Genomic DNA, 23,474 nt, shown 5'->3' with positions numbered 1-23,474 from the left:
ATTCTTCCCTCAGCAATCTCTCCCCAGACGGTCTATCAGGAGTTCTAACCCGGGGCCACCAGCATTCTTCCCAAAGCAATTGCTCACCAGGTGGTCTACCAGAACGTCTAACTCGGCCACCAGCATTCTTCCCTCAGCAATCTCTCACCAGGCGGTCTACCAGATGTTCTAACCCGGGGCCACCAGCATTCTTCCCCCAGCAATCTCTCACCAGGTGTTCTACCAGAAGGTCTAACCTGGCCCCCAGCATTCTTCCCTCAGCAATCTCTCACCAGGCGGTCTACCAGAAGTTCAAACCCGGGGCCACTTGCATTCTTCCGTCAGCAATCTCTCATCAGGCAGTATACCAGAAGGTCACCAGCATTCTTCCCTCAGCAATCTCTCACCAGGCGGTCCACCAAAAGGTCACCAGCATTCTTCCCTATAAAATCTCTCACCAGGCGGTCTACCAGAAGGTCACCAGTATTCTTCCCTCAGCAATCTCTCACCAGGCAGTCCACCAGAAGGTCTAACCCAGCCACCAGCATTCTTCCCTCAGCAATCTCTCACCAGGCGGTCTACCAGAAGGTCTAACCCGGCCACCAGCATTCTTCCCTCAGCAATCTCTCACCAGGCTGTTTACCAGAAGGTCTAACCCGGCCACAAGCATTCTTCCCAAAGCAATCTCTCACCAGGCAGTCTACCAGAAGTTCTAACCCAGCCACCAGCATTCTTCCCTCAGCAGTCTCTCACAAGGCGGTCTCCCAGAAGGTCTAACCCGGCCACCAGCATTCTCCCCTCAGCAATGTCTCACCAGATGGTCTACCAGAAGGTCACCAACATTCTTCCCTCAGCAATCTCTCACCAGGAGGTCTACCAGAAGGTCTAACACGGCCACCAGCATTATTCCCTCAGCAATCTCTTACCGGGCAGTCTACCAGAAGGTCTAACCCGGCCACCAGCATTCTTCCCTCAGCAATCTCTCACCAGGCGGTCTACCCGAAGTTCTAACCCAGCCACCAGCATTATTCCCTCAGCAATCTCTCACCAGGCGGACTACCAGACGGTCTAACCCAGCCACCAGTATTCTTCCCATTCACAATCTCTCACCAGGCCGTCTACCAGAAGGTCTAACCTGGTCACCAGCATTATTCCCTCAGCAATCTCTCACCAGGCGGTCTACTAGAAGGTCTAACCCAACCACCATCATTCTTCCCTCAGCAATCTTTCACCAGGTGGTCTACCAGAGTGTCTAACCCAGCCACCATCATTATTCCCTCAGCAATCTCTCACCAGGCGGTCTACCAGAAGATCTAACCTGGCCACCAGCATTCTTCCCTCAGCAATCTCTCAACAGGTGGTCTACCAGAAGGTCTAACCCAGCCACCAGCATTCTCCCCTCAGCAATCTCTCACCAGGCAGTCTACCAGAAGGTCACAAGCAGTCTTCCATCAGCAATCTCTCACCAGGCAGTCTACCAGAACGTTTAATCCAGCCACCAGCATTCTTCCCTCAGCAATCTCTCACCAGGCGGTCTACCAGAAGGTCTACCCCGGCCACCAGCATTCTTCCCATCCACAATCTCTCACCAGGCGGTCTACCAGAAGGTCTAACCCGGGGCCACCAGCATTCTTCCCTCAGCAATCTCTCACCAGACGGTCTATCAGGAGTTCTAAAACGGGGCCACCAGCATTCTTCCCAAAGCAATCGCTCACCAGGTGGTCTACCAGAACGTCTAACTCGGCCACCAGCATTCTTCCCTCAGCAATCTCTCACCAGGCGGTCTACCAGATGTTACAACCCGGGGCCACCAGCATTCTTCCCCCAGCAATCTCTCACCAGGTGTTCTACCAGAAGATCTAACCTGGCCCCCAGCATTCTTCCCTCAGCAATCTCTCACCAGGCGGTCTACCAGAAGGTCATCAGCATTCTTCCCTCAGCAATCTCTCACCAGGCAGTATACCAGAAGGTCACCAGCATTCTTCCCTCAGCAATCTCTCACCAGGCGGTCTACCAGAAGGTCACCAGCATTCTTCCCTATAAAATCTCTCACCAGGCGGTCTACCAGAAGGTCTAACCCGGCCACCAGTATTCTCCCCTCAGCAATCTCTCACCAGGTGGTCTACCAGAAGGTCACCAGTATTCTTCCCTCAGCAATCTCTCACCAGGCAGTCCACCAGAAGGTCTAACCCAGCCAACAGCATTCTTCCCTCAGCAATCTCTCACCAGGCGGTCTACCAGAAGGTCTAACCCGGCCACCAGTATTCTTCCCTCAGCAATCTCTCACCAGGCTGTTTACCAGAAGGTCTAACCCGGCCACAAGCATTCTTCCCAAAGCAATCTCTCACCAGGCAGTCTACCAGAAGTTCTAACCCAGCCACCAGCATTCTTCCCTCAGCAGTCTCTCACAAGGCGGTCTCCCAGAAGGTCTAACCCGGCCACCAGCATTCTCCCCTCAGCAATGTCTCACCAGATGGTCTACCAGAACGTCTAACTCGGCCACCAGCATTCTTCCCTCAGCAATCTCTCACCAGGCGGTCTACCAGATGTTACAACCCGGGGCCACCAGCATTCTTCCCCCAGCAATCTCTCACCAGGTGTTCTACCAGAAGATCTAACCTGGCCCCCAGCATTCTTCCCTCAGCATTCTCTCACCAGGCGGTCTACCAGAAGTTCTAACCCGGGGCCACTTGCATTCTTCCGTCAGCAATCTCTCATCAGGCAGTATACCAGAAGGTCACCAGCATTCTTCCCTCAGCAATCTCTCACCAGGCTGTCCACCAAAAGGTCACCAGCATTCTTCCCTATAAAATCTCTCACCAGGCGGTCTACCAGAAGGTCTAACCCGGCCACCAGTATTCTCCCCTCAGCAATCTCTCACCAGGTGGTCTACCAGAAGGTCACCAGTATTCTTCCCTCAGCAATCTCTCACCAGGCAGTCCACCAGAAGGTCTAACCCAGCCACCAGCATTCTTCCCTCAGCAATCTCTCACCAGGCGGTCTTCCAGAAGGTCTAACCCGGCCACCAGTATTCTTCCCTCAGCAATCTCTCACCAGGCTGTTTATCAGAAGGTCTAACCCGGCCACAAGCATTCTTCACAAAGCAATCTCTCACCAGGCAGTCTACCAGAAGTTCTAACCCAGCCACCAGCATTCTTCTCTCAGCAGTCTCTCACAAGGCGGTCTCCCAGAAGGTCTAACCCAGCCACCAGCATTCTCCCCTCAGCAACGTCTCACCAGATGGTCTACCAGAAGGTCACCAACATTCTTCCCTCAGCAATCTCTCACCAGGAGGTCTACCAGAAGGTCTAACACGGCCACCAGCATTATTCCCTCAGCAATCTCTCACCGGGCAGTCTACCAGAAGGTCTAACCCGGCCACCAGCATTCTTCCCTCAGCAATCTCTCACCAGGCGGTCTACCCGAAGTTCTAACCCAGCCACCAGCATTATTCCCTCAGCAATCTCTCACCAGGCGGACTACCAGATGGTGTAACCCAGCCACCAGTATTCTTCCCATTCACAATCTCTCACCAGGCCATCTACCAGAAGGTCTAACCTGGTCACCAGCATTATTCCCTCAGCAATCTCTCACCAGGCGGTCTACTAGAAGGTCTAACCCGACCACCAACATTCTTCCCTCAGCAATCTCTCACCAGGCGGTCTACCAGAGTGTCTAACCCAGCCACCATCATTATTCCCTCAGCAATCTCTCACCAGGCGGTCTACCAGAAGATCTAACCTGGCCACCAGCATTCTTCCCTCAGCAATCTCTCAACAAGTGGTCTACCAGAAGGTCTAACCCAGCCACCAGCATTCTCCCCTCAGCAATCTCTCACCAGGCAGTCTACCAGAAGGTCACAAGCATTCTTCCATCAGCAATCTCTCACCAGGCAGTCTACCAGAACGTTTAATCCAGCCACCAGCATTCTTCCCTCAGCAATCTCTCACCAGGCGGTCTACCAGAAGGTCTACCCCGGCCACCAGCATTCTTCCCTCAGCAGTCTCTCACCAGGCAGTCTACCAGAAGGACTTACCCGGCCACCAGCATTCTTCCTTCAGCAATCTCTCACCAGGCAGTCTACCAGAAGGTCTAACCCGGCCACCAGTATTCTTCCCATCCACAATCTCTCACCAGGCGGTCTACCAGAAGGTCTAACCCGACCACCAGCATTCTTCCCTCAGCATTCTCTCACCAGACGGTCTACCAGAAGGTCTAACCTGGCCACCAGCATTCTTCCCTCAGCAATCTCTCACCAGGCGGTCTACCAGAAGTTCTAACCCGGGGCCACTTGCATTCTTCCGTCAGCAATCTCTCACCAGGCAGTAAACCAGAAGGTCACCAGCATTCTTCCCTCAGTAATCTCTCATCAGGCGGTCTACCAGAAGGTCACCAGCATTCTTCCCTATACAATCTCTCACCAAGCTGTCTACCAGATGGTCGAACCTGGCCACCAGTATTCTCCCCTCAGCAATCTCTCACCAGGTGGTCTACCAGAAGGTCACCAGTATTCTTCCCTCAGCAATCTATCACCAGGCAGTCCACCAGAAGGTCTAACCCAGCCACCAGCATTCTTCCCTCAGCAATCTCTCACCAGGCGGTCTACCAGAAGGTCTAACCCGGCCACCAGCATTCTTCCCTCAGCAATCTCTCACCAGGCGGTCTACCAGAAGCTCTAACCTGACCACCAGCATTCTTCCCTCAGCAATCTCGCACCAGGTTGTCTACCAGTAGGTCTAACCCGGCCACCAGCATTCTTCCCAAAGCAATCTCTCACCAGGCAGTCTACCAGAAGGTCTAACCTGGCCACCAGCATTCTTCCCTCAGCAATCTCTCATCAGGCGGTCTACCAGAAGGTCATCAGCATTCTTCCCTCAGCAATCTCTCACCAGGCAGTCTACCAGAAGGTCTACCCCGGCCACCAGCATTCTTCCCAAAGCAATCTCTCACCAGGCGGTCTACCTGAAGGTCTTACCCGGCCACCAGCATTCACCCCTCAGCAATCTCTCACCAGGAAGTCTACCAGAAGGTCTACCCCGGCCACCAGCATTCTTCCCAAAGCAATCTCTCACCAGGCGGTCTACCAGAGGGTCTTACCCAGCCATCAGCATTCTTCACTCAGCAATCTCTCACCAGGCGGTCTACCAGAAGCTCTAACCTGACCACCAGCATTCTTCCCTCAGCAATCTCGCACCAGGTTGTCTACCAGTAGGTCTAACCCGGCCACCAGCATTCTTCCCAAAGCAATCTCTCACCAGGCGGTCTACCAGAAGGTCTAACCTGGCCACCAGCATTCTTCCCTCAGCAATCTCTCATCAGGCGGTCTACCAGAAGGTCATCAGCATTCTTCCCTCAGCTATCTCTCACCAGGCAGTCTACCAGAAGGTCTACCCCGGCCACCAGCATTCTTCCCTCAGCAGTCTCTCACCAGGCGGTCTACCTGAAGGTCTTACCCGGCCACCAGCATTCACCCCTCAGCAATCTCTCACCAGGCAGTCTACCAGAAGGTCTACCCCGGCCACCAGCATTCTTCCCAAAGCAATCTCTCACCAGGCGGTCTACCAGAGGGTCTTACCCAGCTATCAGCATTCTTCCCTCAGCAATCTCTCACCAGGCGGTCTACCAGAAGTTCTAACCCATGGCCACCAGCATTCTTCCCTCAGCAATCTCTCACCAGGTGGTCTACCAGAAGATCTAACTCGGCCACCAGAATTTTTCCCAAAGCAATCTCTCACCAGGCCATCTACCAGACGTTCTAACCCGGGGCCACCAGCATTCTTCCCTCAGCAATCTCTCACCAGGCGGTCTACCAGAAGTTCTAACCCGGGGCCACCAGCATTCTTCCCAAAGCAATCTCTCACCAGGCGGTCTACCAGAAGGTCTAACCCGGCCACCAGCATTCTTCCCTCAGCTATCTCTCACCAGACGGTTTACCAGAAGGTCTAACCCAGCCACAAGCATTCTTCCCAAAGCAATCTCTCCCCAGGTGGTCTACCAGAAGTTCTAACCCGGCCACTAGCATTCTTCCCTCAGCAATCTCTCACCAGGCGGTCTCCCAGAAGGTCTAACCCGGCCACCAGCATTATCCCCTCAGCAATGTCTCACCAGGTGGTCTACCAGAAGGTCACCAATATTCTTCCCTCAGCAATCTCTCACCAGGCAGTCTACCAGAAGGTCTAACCCGGCCACCAGCATTCTTCCCAAGGCAATCTCTCACCAGGCGGTCTACCAGAAGGTCTAACCCGGCAACCAGCATTCTTCCCTCAGCAATCTCTCACCAGGCTGTCTACCAGAAGGTAAAGCATTTTTCCCTCAGCAATCTCTCACCAGGCAGTCTACCAAAAGGTCACCAGCATTCTTCCCTATAAAATCTCTCACCAGGCGGTCTACCAGAAGGTCTAACCCGGCCACCAGTATTCTCCCCTCAGCAATCTCTCACCAGGTGGTCTACCAGAAGGTCACCAGTATTCTTCCCTCAGCAATCTCTCACCAGGCAGTCCACCAGAAGGTCTAAGACAGCCACCAGCATTCTTCCCTCAGCAATCTCTCACCAGGCGGTCTACCAGAAGGTCTAACCCGGCCACCAGTATTCTTCCCTCAGCAATCTCTCACCAGGCTGTTTACCAGAAGGTCTAACCCGGCCACAAGCATTCTTCACAAAGCAATCTCTCACCAGGCAGTCTACCAGAAGGTCTAACCCGGCCACCAGCATTCTCCCCTCAGCAATGTCTCACCAGATGGTCTACCAGAAGGTCACCAACATTCTTCCCTCAGCAATCTCTCACCAGGAGGTCTACCAGAAGGTCTAACACGGCCACCAGCATTATTCCCTCAGCAATCTCTCACCGGGCAGTCTACCAGAAGGTCTAACCCGGCCACCAGCATTCTTCCCTCAGCAATCTCTCACCAGGCGGTCTACCCGAAGTTCTAACCCAGCCACCAGCATTATTCCCTCAGCAATCTCTCACCAGGCGGACTACCAGATGGTCTAACCCAGCCACCAGTATTCTTCCCATTCACAATCTCTCACCAGGCCATCTACCAGAAGGTCTAACCTGGTCACCAGCATTATTCCCTCAGCAATCTCTCACCAGGCGGTCTACTAGAAGGTCTAACCCGACCACCAACATTCTTCCCTCAGCAATCTCTCACCAGGCGGTCTACCAGAGTGTCTAACCCAGCCACCATCATTATTCCCTCAGCAATCTCTCACCAGGCGGTCTACCAGAAGATCTAACCTGGCCACCAGCATTCTTCCCTCAGCAATCTCTCAACAAGTGGTCTACCAGAAGGTCTAACCCAGCCACCAGCATTCTCCCCTCAGCAATCTCTCACCAGGCAGTCTACCAGAAGGTCACAAGCATTCTTCCATCAGCAATCTCTCACCAGGCAGTCTACCAGAGCATTTAATCCAGCCACCAGCATTCTTCCCTCAGCAATCTCTCACCAGGCGGTCTACCAGAAGGTCTACCCCGGCCACCAGCATTCTTCCCTCAGCAGTCTCTCACCTGGCAGTCTACCAGAAGGACTTACCCGGCCACCAGCATTCTTCCTTCAGCAATCTCTCACCAGGCAGTCTACCCGAAGGTCTAACCCGGCCACCAGTATTCTTCCCATCCACAATCTCTCACCAGGCGGTCTACCAGAAGGTCTAACCCGACCACCAGCATTCTTCCCTCAGCATTCTCTCACCAGGCGGTCTACCAGAAGGTCTAACCTGGCCACCAGCATTCTTCCCTCAGCAATCTCTCACCAGGCGGTCTACCAGAAGTTCTAACCCGGGGCCACTTGCATTCTTCCGTCAGCAATCTCTCACCAGGCAGTAAACCAGAAGGTCACCAGCATTCTTCCCTCAGTAATCTCTCACCAGGCAGTCTACCAGAAGGTCACAAGCATTCTTCCATCAGCAATCTCTCACCAGGCAGTCTACCAGAACGTTTAATCCAGCCACCAGCATTCTTCCCTCAGCAATCCCTCACCAGGCGGTCTACCAGAAGGTCTACCCCGGCCACAAGCATTCTTCCCATCCACAATCTCTCACCAGGCGGTCTACCAGAAGGTCTAACCCGGGGCCACCAGCATTCTCCCCTCAGCAATCTCTCACCAGGCAGTCTACCAGAAGGTCACAAGCATTCTTCCATCAGCAATCTCTCACCAGGCAGTCTACCAGAACGTTTAATCCAGCCACCAGCATTCTTCCCTCAGCAATCTCTCACCAGGCGGTCTACCAGAAGGTCTAACCCAGCCACCAGCATTCTCCCCTCAGCAATCTCTCACCAGGCAGTCTACCAGAAGGTCACAAGCATTCTTCCATCAGCAATCTCTCACCAGGCAGTCTACCAGAACGTTTAATCCAGCCACCAGCATTCTTCCCTCAGCAATCTCTCACCAGGCGGTCTACCAGAAGGTCTACCCCGGCCACCAGCATTCTTCCCATCCACAATCTCTCACCAGGCGGTCTACCAGAAGGTCTAACCCGGGGCCACCAGCATTCTTCCCAAAGCAATCGCTCAACAGGTGGTCTACCAGAACGTCTAACTCGGCCACCAGCATTCTTCCCTCAGCAATCTCTCACCAGGCGGTCTACCAGATGTTCTAACCCAGGGCCACCAGCATTCTTCCCCCAGCAATCTCTCACCAGGTGTTCTACCAGAAGATCTAACCTGGCCCCCAGCATTCTTCCCTCAGCAATCTCTCACCAGGCGGTCTACCATAAGTTCTAACCCGGGGCCACTTGCATTCTTCCGTCAGCAATCTCTCATCAGGCAGTATACCAGAAGGGCACCAGCATTCTTCCCTCAGCAATCTCTCACCAGGCGGTCCACCAAAAGGTCACCAGCATTCTTCCCTATAAAATCTCTCACCAGGCGGTCTACCAGAAGGTCTAACCCGGCCACCAGTATTCTCCCCTCAGCAATCTCTCACCAGGTGGTCTACCAGAAGGTCACCAGTATTCTTCCCTCAGCAATCTCTCACCAGGCAGTCCACCAGAAGGTCTAACCCAGCCACCAGCATTCTTCCCTCAGCAATCTCTCACTAGGCGGTCTACCAGAAGGTCTAACCCGGCCACCAGTATTCTTCCCTCAGCAATCTCTCACCAGGCTGTTTATCAGAAGGTCTAACCCGGCCACAAGCATTCTTCCCAAAGCAATCTCTCACCAGGCAGTCTACCAGAAGTTCTAACCCAGCCACCAGCATTCTTCTCTCAGCAGTCTCTCACAAGGCGGTCTCCCAGAAGGTCTAACCCGGCCACCAGCATTCTCCCCTTAGCAACGTCTCACCAGATGGTCTACCAGAAGGTCACCAACATTCTTCCCTCAGCAATCTCTCACCAGGAGGTCTACCAGAAGGTCTAACACGGCCACCAGCATTATTCCCTCAGCAATCTCTCACCGGGCAGTCTACCAGAAGGTCTAACCCGGCCACCAGCATTCTTCCCTCAGCAATCTCTCACCAGGCGGTCTACCCGAAGTTCTAACCCAGCCACCAGCATTATTCCCTCAGCAATCTCTCACCAGGCGGACTACCAGATGGTCTAACCCAGCCACCAGTATTCTTCCCATTCACAATCTCTCACCAGGCCATCTACCAGAAGGTCTAACCTGGTCACCAGCATTATTCCCTCAGCAATCTCTCACCAGGCGGTCTACTAGAAGGTCTAACCCGACCACCAACATTCTTCCCTCAGCAATCTCTCACCAGGCGGTCTACCAGAGTGTCTAACCCAGCCACCATCATTATTCCCTCAGCAATCTCTCACCAGGCGGTCTACCAGAAGATCTAACCTGGCCACCAGCATTCTTCCCTCAGCAATCTCTCAACAAGTGGTCTACCAGAAGGTCTAACCCAGCCACCAGCATTCTCCCCTCAGCAATCTCTCACCAGGCAGTCTACCAGAAGGTCACAAGCATTCTTCCATCAGCAATCTCTCACCAGGCAGTCTACCAGAAGTTCTAACCCAGCCACCAGCATTCTTCTCTCAGCAGTCTCTCACAAGGCGGTCTCCCAGAAGGTCTAACCCAGCCACCAGCATTCTCCCCTCAGCAACGTCTCACCAGATGGTCTACCAGAAGGTCACCAACATTCTTCCCTCAGCAATCTCTCACCAGGAGGTCTACCAGAAGGTCTAACACGGCCACCAGCATTATTCCCTCAGCAATCTCTCACCGGGCAGTCTACCAGAAGGTCTAACCCGGCCACCAGCATTCTTCCCTCAGCAATCTCTCACCAGGCGGTCTACCCGAAGTTCTAACCCAGCCACCAGCATTATTCCCTCAGCAATCTCTCACCAGGCGGACTACCAGATGGTGTAACCCAGCCACCAGTATTCTTCCCATTCACAATCTCTCACCAGGCCATCTACCAGAAGGTCTAACCTGGTCACCAGCATTATTCCCTCAGCAATCTCTCACCAGGCGGTCTACTAGAAGGTCTAACCCGACCACCAACATTCTTCCCTCAGCAATCTCTCACCAGGCGGTCTACCAGAGTGTCTAACCCAGCCACCATCATTATTCCCTCAGCAATCTCTCACCAGGCGGTCTACCAGAAGATCTAACCTGGCCACCAGCATTCTTCCCTCAGCAATCTCTCAACAAGTGGTCTACCAGAAGGTCTAACCCAGCCACCAGCATTCTCCCCTCAGCAATCTCTCACCAGGCAGTCTACCAGAAGGTCACAAGCATTCTTCCATCAGCAATCTCTCACCAGGCAGTCTACCAGAACGTTTAATCCAGCCACCAGCATTCTTCCCTCAGCAATCTCTCACCAGGCGGTCTACCAGAAGGTCTACCCCGGCCACCAGCATTCTTCCCTCAGCAGTCTCTCACCAGGCAGTCTACCAGAAGGACTTACCCGGCCACCAGCATTCTTCCTTCAGCAATCTCTCACCAGGCAGTCTACCAGAAGGTCTAACCCGGCCACCAGTATTCTTCCCATCCACAATCTCTCACCAGGCGGTCTACCAGAAGGTCTAACCCGACCACCAGCATTCTTCCCTCAGCATTCTCTCACCAGACGGTCTACCAGAAGGTCTAACCTGGCCACCAGCATTCTTCCCTCAGCAATCTCTCACCAGGCGGTCTACCAGAAGTTCTAACCCGGGGCCACTTGCATTCTTCCGTCAGCAATCTCTCACCAGGCAGTAAACCAGAAGGTCACCAGCATTCTTCCCTCAGTAATCTCTCATCAGGCGGTCTACCAGAAGGTCACCAGCATTCTTCCCTATACAATCTCTCACCAAGCTGTCTACCAGATGGTCGAACCTGGCCACCAGTATTCTCCCCTCAGCAATCTCTCACCAGGTGGTCTACCAGAAGGTCACCAGTATTCTTCCCTCAGCAATCTATCACCAGGCAGTCCACCAGAAGGTCTAACCCAGCCACCAGCATTCTTCCCTCAGCAATCTCTCACCAGGCGGTCTACCAGAAGGTCTAACCCGGCCACCAGCATTCTTCCCTCAGCAATCTCTCACCAGGCGGTCTACCAGAAGCTCTAACCTGACCACCAGCATTCTTCCCTCAGCAATCTCGCACCAGGTTGTCTACCAGTAGGTCTAACCCGGCCACCAGCATTCTTCCCAAAGCAATCTCTCACCAGGCAGTCTACCAGAAGGTCTAACCTGGCCACCAGCATTCTTCCCTCAGCAATCTCTCATCAGGCGGTCTACCAGAAGGTCATCAGCATTCTTCCCTCAGCAATCTCTCACCAGGCAGTCTACCAGAAGGTCTACCCCGGCCACCAGCATTCTTCCCAAAGCAATCTCTCACCAGGCGGTCTACCTGAAGGTCTTACCCGGCCACCAGCATTCACCCCTCAGCAATCTCTCACCAGGAAGTCTACCAGAAGGTCTACCCCGGCCACCAGCATTCTTCCCAAAGCAATCTCTCACCAGGCGGTCTACCAGAGGGTCTTACCCAGCCATCAGCATTCTTCACTCAGCAATCTCTCACCAGGCGGTCTACCAGAAGCTCTAACCTGACCACCAGCATTCTTCCCTCAGCAATCTCGCACCAGGTTGTCTACCAGTAGGTCTAACCCGGCCACCAGCATTCTTCCCAAAGCAATCTCTCACCAGGCGGTCTACCAGAAGGTCTAACCTGGCCACCAGCATTCTTCCCTCAGCAATCTCTCATCAGGCGGTCTACCAGAAGGTCATCAGCATTCTTCCCTCAGCTATCTCTCACCAGGCAGTCTACCAGAAGGTCTACCCCGGCCACCAGCATTCTTCCCTCAGCAGTCTCTCACCAGGCGGTCTACCTGAAGGTCTTACCCGGCCACCAGCATTCACCCCTCAGCAATCTCTCACCAGGCAGTCTACCAGAAGGTCTACCCCGGCCACCAGCATTCTTCCCAAAGCAATCTCTCACCAGGCGGTCTACCAGAGGGTCTTACCCAGCTATCAGCATTCTTCCCTCAGCAATCTCTCACCAGGCGGTCTACCAGAAGTTCTAACCCATGGCCACCAGCATTCTTCCCTCAGCAATCTCTCACCAGGTGGTCTACCAGAAGATCTAACTCGGCCACCAGAATTTTTCCCAAAGCAATCTCTCACCAGGCCATCTACCAGACGTTCTAACCCGGGGCCACCAGCATTCTTCCCTCAGCAATCTCTCACCAGGCGGTCTACCAGAAGTTCTAACCCGGGGCCACCAGCATTCTTCCCAAAGCAATCTCTCACCAGGCGGTCTACCAGAAGGTCTAACCCGGCCACCAGCATTCTTCCCTCAGCTATCTCTCACCAGACGGTTTACCAGAAGGTCTAACCCAGCCACAAGCATTCTTCCCAAAGCAATCTCTCCCCAGGTGGTCTACCAGAAGTTCTAACCCGGCCACTAGCATTCTTCCCTCAGCAATCTCTCACCAGGCGGTCTCCCAGAAGGTCTAACCCGGCCACCAGCATTATCCCCTCAGCAATGTCTCACCAGGTGGTCTACCAGAAGGTCACCAATATTCTTCCCTCAGCAATCTCTCACCAGGCAGTCTACCAGAAGGTCTAACCCGGCCACCAGCATTCTTCCCAAGGCAATCTCTCACCAGGCGGTCTACCAGAAGGTCTAACCCGGCAACCAGCATTCTTCCCTCAGCAATCTCTCACCAGGCTGTCTACCAGAAGGTAAAGCATTTTTCCCTCAGCAATCTCTCACCAGGCAGTCTACCAAAAGGTCACCAGCATTCTTCCCTATAAAATCTCTCACCAGGCGGTCTACCAGAAGGTCTAACCCGGCCACCAGTATTCTCCCCTCAGCAATCTCTCACCAGGTGGTCTACCAGAAGGTCACCAGTATTCTTCCCTCAGCAATCTCTCACCAGGCAGTCCACCAGAAGGTCTAAGACAGCCACCAGCATTCTTCCCTCAGCAATCTCTCACCAGGCGGTCTACCAGAAGGTCTAACCCGGCCACCAGTATTCTTCCCTCAGCAATCTCTCACCAGGCTGTTTACCAGAAGGTCTAACCCGGCCACAAGCATTCTTCACAAAGCAATCTCTCACCAGGCAGTCTACCAGAAGGTCTAACCCGGCCACCAGCATTCTCCCCTCAGCAATGTCTCACCAGATGGTCTACCAGAAGGTCACCAACATTCTTCCCTCAGCAATCTCTCACCAGGAGGTCTACCAGAAGGTCTAACACGGCCACCAGCATTATTCCCTCAGCAATCTCTCACCGGGCAGTCTACCAGAAGGTCTAACCCGGCCACCAGCATTCTTCCCTCAGCAATCTCTCACCAGGCGGTCTACCCGAAGTTCTAACCCAGCCACCAGCATTATTCCCTCAGCAATCTCTCACCAGGCGGACTACCAGATGGTCTAACCCAGCCACCAGTATTCTTCCCATTCACAATCTCTCACCAGGCCATCTACCAGAAGGTCTAACCTGGTCACCAGCATTATTCCCTCAGCAATCTCTCACCAGGCGGTCTACTAGAAGGTCTAACCCGACCACCAACATTCTTCCCTCAGCAATCTCTCACCAGGCGGTCTACCAGAGTGTCTAACCCAGCCACCATCATTATTCCCTCAGCAATCTCTCACCAGGCGGTCTACCAGAAGATCTAACCTGGCCACCAGCATTCTTCCCTCAGCAATCTCTCAACAAGTGGTCTACCAGAAGGTCTAACCCAGCCACCAGCATTCTCCCCTCAGCAATCTCTCACCAGGCAGTCTACCAGAAGGTCACAAGCATTCTTCCATCAGCAATCTCTCACCAGGCAGTCTACCAGAGCATTTAATCCAGCCACCAGCATTCTTCCCTCAGCAATCTCTCACCAGGCGGTCTACCAGAAGGTCTACCCCGGCCACCAGCATTCTTCCCTCAGCAGTCTCTCACCTGGCAGTCTACCAGAAGGACTTACCCGGCCACCAGCATTCTTCCTTCAGCAATCTCTCACCAGGCAGTCTACCCGAAGGTCTAACCCGGCCACCAGTATTCTTCCCATCCACAATCTCTCACCAGGCGGTCTACCAGAAGGTCTAACCCGACCACCAGCATTCTTCCCTCAGCATTCTCTCACCAGGCGGTCTACCAGAAGGTCTAACCTGGCCACCAGCATTCTTCCCTCAGCAATCTCTCACCAGGCGGTCTACCAGAAGTTCTAACCCGGGGCCACTTGCATTCTTCCGTCAGCAATCTCTCACCAGGCAGTAAACCAGAAGGTCACCAGCATTCTTCCCTCAGTAATCTCTCACCAGGCAGTCTACCAGAAGGTCACAAGCATTCTTCCATCAGCAATCTCTCACCAGGCAGTCTACCAGAACGTTTAATCCAGCCACCAGCATTCTTCCCTCAGCAATCCCTCACCAGGCGGTCTACCAGAAGGTCTACCCCGGCCACAAGCATTCTTCCCATCCACAATCTCTCACCAGGCGGTCTACCAGAAGGTCTAACCCGGGGCCACCAGCATTCTCCCCTCAGCAATCTCTCACCAGGCAGTCTACCAGAAGGTCACAAGCATTCTTCCATCAGCAATCTCTCACCAGGCAGTCTACCAGAACGTTTAATCCAGCCACCAGCATTCTTCCCTCAGCAATCTCTCACCAGGCGGTCTACCAGAAGGTCTAACCCAGCCACCAGCATTCTCCCCTCAGCAATCTCTCACCAGGCAGTCTACCAGAAGGTCACAAGCATTCTTCCATCAGCAATCTCTCACCAGGCAGTCTACCAGAACGTTTAATCCAGCCACCAGCATTCTTCCCTCAGCAATCTCTCACCAGGCGGTCTACCAGAAGGTCTACCCCGGCCACCAGCATTCTTCCCATCCACAATCTCTCACCAGGCGGTCTACCAGAAGGTCTAACCCGGGGCCACCAGCATTCTTCCCAAAGCAATCGCTCAACAGGTGGTCTACCAGAACGTCTAACTCGGCCACCAGCATTCTTCCCTCAGCAATCTCTCACCAGGCGGTCTACCAGATGTTCTAACCCAGGGCCACCAGCATTCTTCCCCCAGCAATCTCTCACCAGGTGTTCTACCAGAAGATCTAACCTGGCCCCCAGCATTCTTCCCTCAGCAATCTCTCACCAGGCGGTCTACCATAAGTTCTAACCCGGGGCCACTTGCATTCTTCCGTCAGCAATCTCTCATCAGGCAGTATACCAGAAGGGCACCAGCATTCTTCCCTCAGCAATCTCTCACCAGGCGGTCCACCAAAAGGTCACCAGCATTCTTCCCTATAAAATCTCTCACCAGGCGGTCTACCAGAAGGTCTAACCCGGCCACCAGTATTCTCCCCTCAGCAATCTCTCACCAGGTGGTCTACCAGAAGGTCACCAGTATTCTTCCCTCAGCAATCTCTCACCAGGCAGTCCACCAGAAGGTCTAACCCAGCCACCAGCATTCTTCCCTCAGCAATCTCTCACTAGGCGGTCTACCAGAAGGTCTAACCCGGCCACCAGTATTCTTCCCTCAGCAATCTCTCACCAGGCTGTTTATCAGAAGGTCTAACCCGGCCACAAGCATTCTTCCCAAAGCAATCTCTCACCAGGCAGTCTACCAGAAGTTCTAACCCAGCCACCAGCATTCTTCTCTCAGCAGTCTCTCACAAGGCGGTCTCCCAGAAGGTCTAACCCGGCCACCAGCATTCTCCCCTTAGCAACGTCTCACCAGATGGTCTACCAGAAGGTCACCAACATTCTTCCCTCAGCAATCTCTCACCAGGAGGTCTACCAGAAGGTCTAACACGGCCACCAGCATTATTCCCTCAGCAATCTCTCACCGGGCAGTCTACCAGAAGGTCTAACCCGGCCACCAGCATTCTTCCCTCAGCAATCTCTCACCAGGCGGTCTACCCGAAGTTCTAACCCAGCCACCAGCATTATTCCCTCAGCAATCTCTCACCAGGCGGACTACCAGATGGTCTAACCCAGCCACCAGTATTCTTCCCATTCACAATCTCTCACCAGGCCATCTACCAGAAGGTCTAACCTGGTCACCAGCATTATTCCCTCAGCAATCTCTCACCAGGCGGTCTACTAGAAGGTCTAACCCGACCACCAACATTCTTCCCTCAGCAATCTCTCACCAGGCGGTCTACCAGAGTGTCTAACCCAGCCACCATCATTATTCCCTCAGCAATCTCTCACCAGGCGGTCTACCAGAAGATCTAACCTGGCCACCAGCATTCTTCCCTCAGCAATCTCTCAACAAGTGGTCTACCAGAAGGTCTAACCCAGCCACCAGCATTCTCCCCTCAGCAATCTCTCACCAGGCAGTCTACCAGAAGGTCACAAGCATTCTTCCATCAGCAATCTCTCACCAGGCAGTCTACCAGAACGTTTAATCCAGCCACCAGCATTCTTCCCTCAGCAATCTCTCACCAGGCGGTCTACCAGAAGGTCTACCCCGGCCACCAGCATTCTTCCCTCAGCAGTCTCTCACCAGGCAGTCTACCAGAAGGACTTACCCGGCCACCAGCATTCTTCCTTCAGCAATCTCTCACCAGGCAGTCTACCAGAAGGTCTAACCCGGCCACCAGTATTCTTCCTATCCACAATCTCTCACCAGGCGGTCTACCAGAAGGTCTAACCCGACCACCAGCATTCTTCCCTCAGCATTCTCTCACCAGACGGTCTACCAGAAGGTCTAACCTGGCCACCAGCATTCTTCCCTCAACAATCTCTCACCAGGCGGTCTACCAGAAGTTCTAACCCGGGGCCACTTGCATTCTTCCGTCAGCAATCTCTCACCAGGCAGTAAACCAGAAGGTCACCAGCATTCTTCCCTCAGTAATCTCTCATCAGGCGGTCTACCAGAAGGTCACCAGCATTCTTCCCTATACAATCTCTCACCAAGCTGTCTACCAGATGGTCGAACCTGGCCACCAGTATTCTCCCCTCAGCAATCTCTCACCAGGTGGTCTACCAGAAGGTCACCAGTATTCTTCCCTCAGCAATCTATCACCAGGCAGTCCACCAGAAGGTCTAACCCAGCCACCAGCATTCTTCCCTCAGCAATCTCTCACCAGGCGGTCTACCAGAAGGTCTAACCCGGCCACCAGCATTCTTCCCTCAGCAATCTCTCACCAGGCGGTCTACCAGAAGCTCTAACCTGACCACCAGCATTCTTCCCTCAGCAATCTCGCACCAGGTTGTCTACCAGTAGGTCTAACCCGGCCACCAGCATTCTTCCCAAAGCAATCTCTCACCAGGCAGTCTACCAGAAGGTCTAACCTGGCCACCAGCATTCTTCCCTCAGCAATCTCTCATCAGGCGGTCTACCAGAAGGTCATCAGCATTCTTCCCTCAGCAATCTCTCACCAGGCAGTCTACCAGAAGGTCTACCCCGGCCACCAGCATTCTTCCCAAAGCAATCTCTCACCAGGCGGTCTACCTGAAGGTCTTACCCGGCCACCAGCATTCACCCCTCAGCAATCTCTCACCAGGAAGTCTACCAGAAGGTCTACCCCGGCCACCAGCATTCTTCCCAAAGCAATCTCTCACCAGGCGGTCTACCAGAGGGTCTTACCCAGCCATCAGCATTCTTCACTCAGCAATCTCTCACCAGGCGGTCTACCAGAAGCTCTAACCTGACCACCAGCATTCTTCCCTCAGCAATCTCGCACCAGGTTGTCTACCAGTAGGTCTAACCCGGCCACCAGCATTCTTCCCAAAGCAATCTCTCACCAGGCGGTCTACCAGAAGGTCTAACCTGGCCACCAGCATTCTTCCCTCAGCAATCTCTCATCAGGCGGTCTACCAGAAGGTCATCAGCATTCTTCCCTCAGCTATCTCTCACCACGCAGTCTACCAGAAGGTCTACCCCGGCCACCAGCATTCTTCCCTCAGCAGTCTCTCACCAGGCGGTCTACCTGAAGGTCTTACCCGGCCACCAGCATTCACCCCTCAGCAATCTCTCACCAGGCAGTCTACCAGAAGGTCTACCCCGGCCACCAGCATTCTTCCCAAAGCAATCTCTCACCAGGCGGTCTACCAGAGGGTCTTACCCAGCTATCAGCATTCTTCCCTCAGCAATCTCTCACCAGGCGGTCTACCAGAAGTTCTAACCCATGGCCACCAGCATTCTTCCCTCAGCAATCTCTCACCAGGTGGTCTACCAGAAGATCTAACTCGGCCACCAGCATTTTTCCCAAAGCAATCTCTCACCAGGCCATCTACCAGACGTTCTAACCCGGGGCCACCAGCATTCTTCCCTCAGCAATCTCTCACCAGGCGGTCTACCAGAAGTTCTAACCCGGGGCCACCAGCATTCTTCCCAAAGCAATCTCTCACCAGGTGGTCTACCAGAAGGTCACCAGTATTCTTCCCTCAGCAATCTCTCACCAGGCAGTCCACCAGAAGGTCTAACCCAGCCACCAGCATTCTTCCCTCAGCAATCTCTCACCAGGCGGTCTACCAGAAGGTCTAACCCGGCCACCAGTATTCTTCCCTCAGCAATCTCTCACCAGGCTGTTTACCAGAAGGTCTAACCCGGCCACAAGCATTCTTCACAAAGCAATCTCTCACCAGGCAGTCTACCAGAAGTTCTAACCCAGCCACCAGCATTCTTCCCTCAGCAGTCTCTCACAAGGCGGTCTCCCAGAAGGTCTAACCCGGCCACCAGCATTCTCCCCTCAGCAATGTCTCACCAGATGGTCTACCAGAAGGTCACCAACATTCTTCCCTCAGCAATCTCTCACCAGGAGGTCTACCAGAAGGTCTAACACGGCCACCAGCATTATTCCCTCAGCAATCTCTCACCGGGCAGTCTACCAGAAGGTCTAACCCGGCCACCAGCATTCTTCCCTCAGCAATCTCTCACCAGGCGGTCTACCCGAAGTTCTAACCCAGCCACCAGCATTATTCCCTCAGCAATCTCTCACCAGGCGGACTACCAGATGGTCTAACCCAGCCACCAGTATTCTTCCCATTCACAATCTCTCACCAGGCCATCTACCAGAAGGTCTAACCTGGTCACCAGCATTATTCCCTCAGCAATCTCTCACCAGGCGGTCTACTAGAAGGTCTAACCCGACCACCAACATTCTTCCCTCAGCAATCTCTCACCAGGCGGTCTACCAGAGTGTCTAACCCAGCCACCATCATTATTCCCTCAGCAATCTCTCACCAGGCGGTCTACCAGAAGATCTAACCTGGCCACCAGCATTCTTCCCTCAGCAATCTCTCAACAAGTGGTCTACCAGAAGGTCTAACCCAGCCACCAGCATTCTCCCCTCAGCAATCTCTCACCAGGCAGTCTACCAGAAGGTCACAAGCATTCTTCCATCAGCAATCTCTCACCAGGCAGTCTACCAGAGCATTTAATCCAGCCACCAGCATTCTTCCCTCAGCAATCTCTCACCAGGCGGTCTACCAGAAGGTCTACCCCGGCCACCAGCATTCTTCCCTCAGCAGTCTCTCACCTGGCAGTCTACCAGAAGGACTTACCCGGCCACCAGCATTCTTCCTTCAGCAATCTCTCACCAGGCAGTCTACCCGAAGGTCTAACCCGGCCACCAGTATTCTTCCCATCCACAATCTCTCACCAGGCGGTCTACCAGAAGGTCTAACCCGACCACCAGCATTCTTCCCTCAGCATTCTCTCACCAGGCGGTCTACCAGAAGGTCTAACCTGGCCACCAGCATTCTTCCCTCAGCAATCTCTCACCAGGCGGTCTACCAGAAGTTCTAACCCGGGGCCACTTGCATTCTTCCGTCAGCAATCTCTCACCAGGCAGTAAACCAGAAGGTCACCAGCATTCTTCCCTCAGTAATCTCTCACCAGGCAGTCTACCAGAAGGTCACAAGCATTCTTCCATCAGCAATCTCTCACCAGGCAGTCTACCAGAACGTTTAATCCAGCCACCAGCATTCTTCCCTCAGCAATCCCTCACCAGGCGGTCTACCAGAAGGTCTACCCCGGCCACCAGCATTCTTCCCATCCACAATCTCTCACCAGGCGGTCTACCAGAAGGTCTAACCCGGGGCCACCAGCATTCTCCCCTCAGCAATCTCTCACCAGGCAGTCTACCAGAAGGTCACAAGCATTCTTCCATCAGCAATCTCTCACCAGGCAGTCTACCAGAACGTTTAATCCAGCCACCAGCATTCTTCCCTCAGCAATCTCTCACCAGGCGGTCTACCAGAAGGTCTAACCCAGCCACCAGCATTCTCCCCTCAGCAATCTCTCACCAGGCAGTCTACCAGAAGGTCACAAGCATTCTTCCATCAGCAATCTCTCACCAGGCAGTCTACCAGAACGTTTAATCCAGCCACCAGCATTCTTCCCTCAGCAATCTCTCACCAGGCGGTCTACCAGAAGGTCTACCCCGGCCACCAGCATTCTTCCCATCCACAATCTCTCACCAGGCGGTCTACCAGAAGGTCTAACCCGGGGCCACCAGCATTCTTCAATCAGCAATCTCTCACCAGACGGTCTATCAGGAGTTCTAACCCGGGGCCACCAGCATTCTTCCCAAAGCAATCGCTCAACAGGTGGTCTACCAGAACGTCTAACTCGGCCACCAGCATTCTTCCCTCAGCAATCTCTCACCAGGCGGTCTACCAGATGTTCTAACCCAGGGCCACCAGCATTCTTCCCCCAGCAATCTCTCACCAGGTGTTCTACCAGAAGATCTAACCTGGCCCCCAGCATTCTTCCCTCAGCAATCTCTCACCAGGCGGTCTACCATAAGTTCTAACCCGGGGCCACTTGCATTCTTCCGTCAGCAATCTCTCATCACGCAGTATACCAGAAGGGCACCAGCATTCTTCCCTCAGCAATCTCTCACCAGGCGGTCCACCAAAAGGTCACCAGCATTCTTCCCTATAAAATCTCTCACCAGGCGGTCTACCAGAAGGTCTAACCCGGCCACCAGTATTCTCCCCTCAGCAATCTCTCACCAGGTGGTCTACCAGAAGGTCACCAGTATTCTTCCCTCAGCAATCTCTCACCAGGCAGTCCACCAGAAGGTCTAACCCAGCCACCAGCATTCTTCCCTCAGCAATCTCTCACTAGGCGGTCTACCAGAAGGTCTAACCCGGCCACCAGTATTCTTCCCTCAGCAATCTCTCACCAGGCTGTTTATCAGAAGGTCTAACCCGGCCACAAGCATTCTTCCCAAAGCAATCTCTCACCAGGCAGTCTACCAGAAGTTCTAACCCAGCCACCAGCATTCTTCTCTCAGCAGTCTCTCACAAGGCGGTCTCCCAGAAGGTCTAACCCGGCTACCAGCATTCTCCCCTTAGCAACGTCTCACCAGATGGTCTACCAGAAGGTCACCAACATTCTTCCCTCAGCAATCTCTCACCAGGAGGTCTACCAGAAGGTCTAACACGGCCACCAGCATTATTCCCTCAGCAATCTCTCACCGGGCAGTCTACCAGAAGGTCTAACCCGGCCACCAGCATTCTTCCCTCAGCAATCTCTCACCAGGCGGTCTACCCGAAGTTCTAACCCAGCCACCAGCATTATTCCCTCAGCAATCTCTCACCAGGCGGACTACCAGATGGTCTAACCCAGCCACCAGTATTCTTCCCATTCACAATCTCTCACCAGGCCATCTACCAGAAGGTCTAACCTGGTCACCAGCATTATTCCCTCAGCAATCTCTCACCAGGCGGTCTACTAGAAGGTCTAACCCGACCACCAACATTCTTCCCTCAGCAATCTCTCACCAGGCGGTCTACCAGAGTGTCTAACCCAGCCACCATCATTATTCCCTCAGCAATCTCTCACCAGGCGGTCTACCAGAAGATCTAACCTGGCCACCAGCATTCTTCCCTCAGCAATCTCTCAACAAGTGGTCTACCAGAAGGTCTAACCCAGCCACCAGCATTCTCCCCTCAGCAATCTCTCACCAGGCAGTCTACCAGAAGGTCACAAGCATTCTTCCATCAGCAATCTCTCACCAGGCAGTCTACCAGAACGTTTAATCCAGCCACCAGCATTCTTCCCTCAGCAATCTCTCACCAGGCGGTCTACCAGAAGGTCTACCCCGGCCACCAGCATTCTTCCCTCAGCAGTCTCTCACCAGGCAGTCTACCAGAAGGACTTACCCGGCCACCAGCATTCTTCCTTCAGCAATCTCTCACCAGGCAGTCTACCAGAAGGTCTAACCCGGCCACCAGTATTCTTCCCATCCACAATCTCTCACCAGGCGGTCTACCAGAAGGTCTAACCCGACCACCAGCATTCTTCCCTCAGCATTCTCTCACCAGACGATCTACCAGAAGGTCTAACCTGGCCACCAGCATTCTTCCCTCAGCAATCTCTCACCAGGCGGTCTACCAGAAGTTCTAACCCGGGGCCACTTGCATTCTTCCGTCAGCAATCTCTCACCAGGCAGTAAACCAGAAGGTCACCAGCATTCTTCCCTCAGTAATCTCTCATCAGGCGGTCTACCAGAAGGTCACCAGCATTCTTCCCTATACAATCTCTCACCAAGCTGTCTACCAGATGGTCGAACCTGGCCACCAGTATTCTCCCCTCAGCAATCTCTCACCAGGTGGTCTACCAGAAGGTCACCAGTATTCTTCCCTCAGCAATCTATCACCAGGCAGTCCACCAGAAGGTCTAACCCAGCCACCAGCATTCTTCCCTCAGCAATCTCTCACCAGGCGGTCTACCAGAAGGTCTAACCCGGCCACCAGCATTCTTCCCTCAGCAATCTCTCACCAGGCGGTCTACCAGAAGCTCTAACCTGACCACCAGCATTCTTCCCTCAGCAATCTCGCACCAGGTTGTCTACCAGTAGGTCTAACCCGGCCACCAGCATTCTTCCCAAAGCAATCTCTCACCAGGCAGTCTACCAGAAGGTCTAACCTGGCCACCAGCATTCTTCCCTCAGCAATCTCTCATCAGGCGGTCTACCAGAAGGTCATCAGCATTCTTCCCTCAGCAATCTCTCACCAGGCAGTCTACCAGAAGGTCTACCCCGGCCACCAGCATTCTTCCCAAAGCAATCTCTCACCAGGCGGTCTACCAGAGGGTCTTACCCAGCCATCAGCATTCTTCACTCAGCAATCTCTCACCAGGCGGTCTACCAGAAGCTCTAACCTGACCA

This window comes from Ambystoma mexicanum, chromosome 1p (genome assembly GCF_040938575.1).
Source record: "Ambystoma mexicanum isolate Mex_15411 chromosome 1p, UKY_AmexF1_1, whole genome shotgun sequence".
Lineage (NCBI taxonomy): Eukaryota > Metazoa > Chordata > Amphibia > Caudata > Ambystomatidae > Ambystoma > Ambystoma mexicanum.
Note: the sequence above shows the minus strand (reverse complement) of the source record.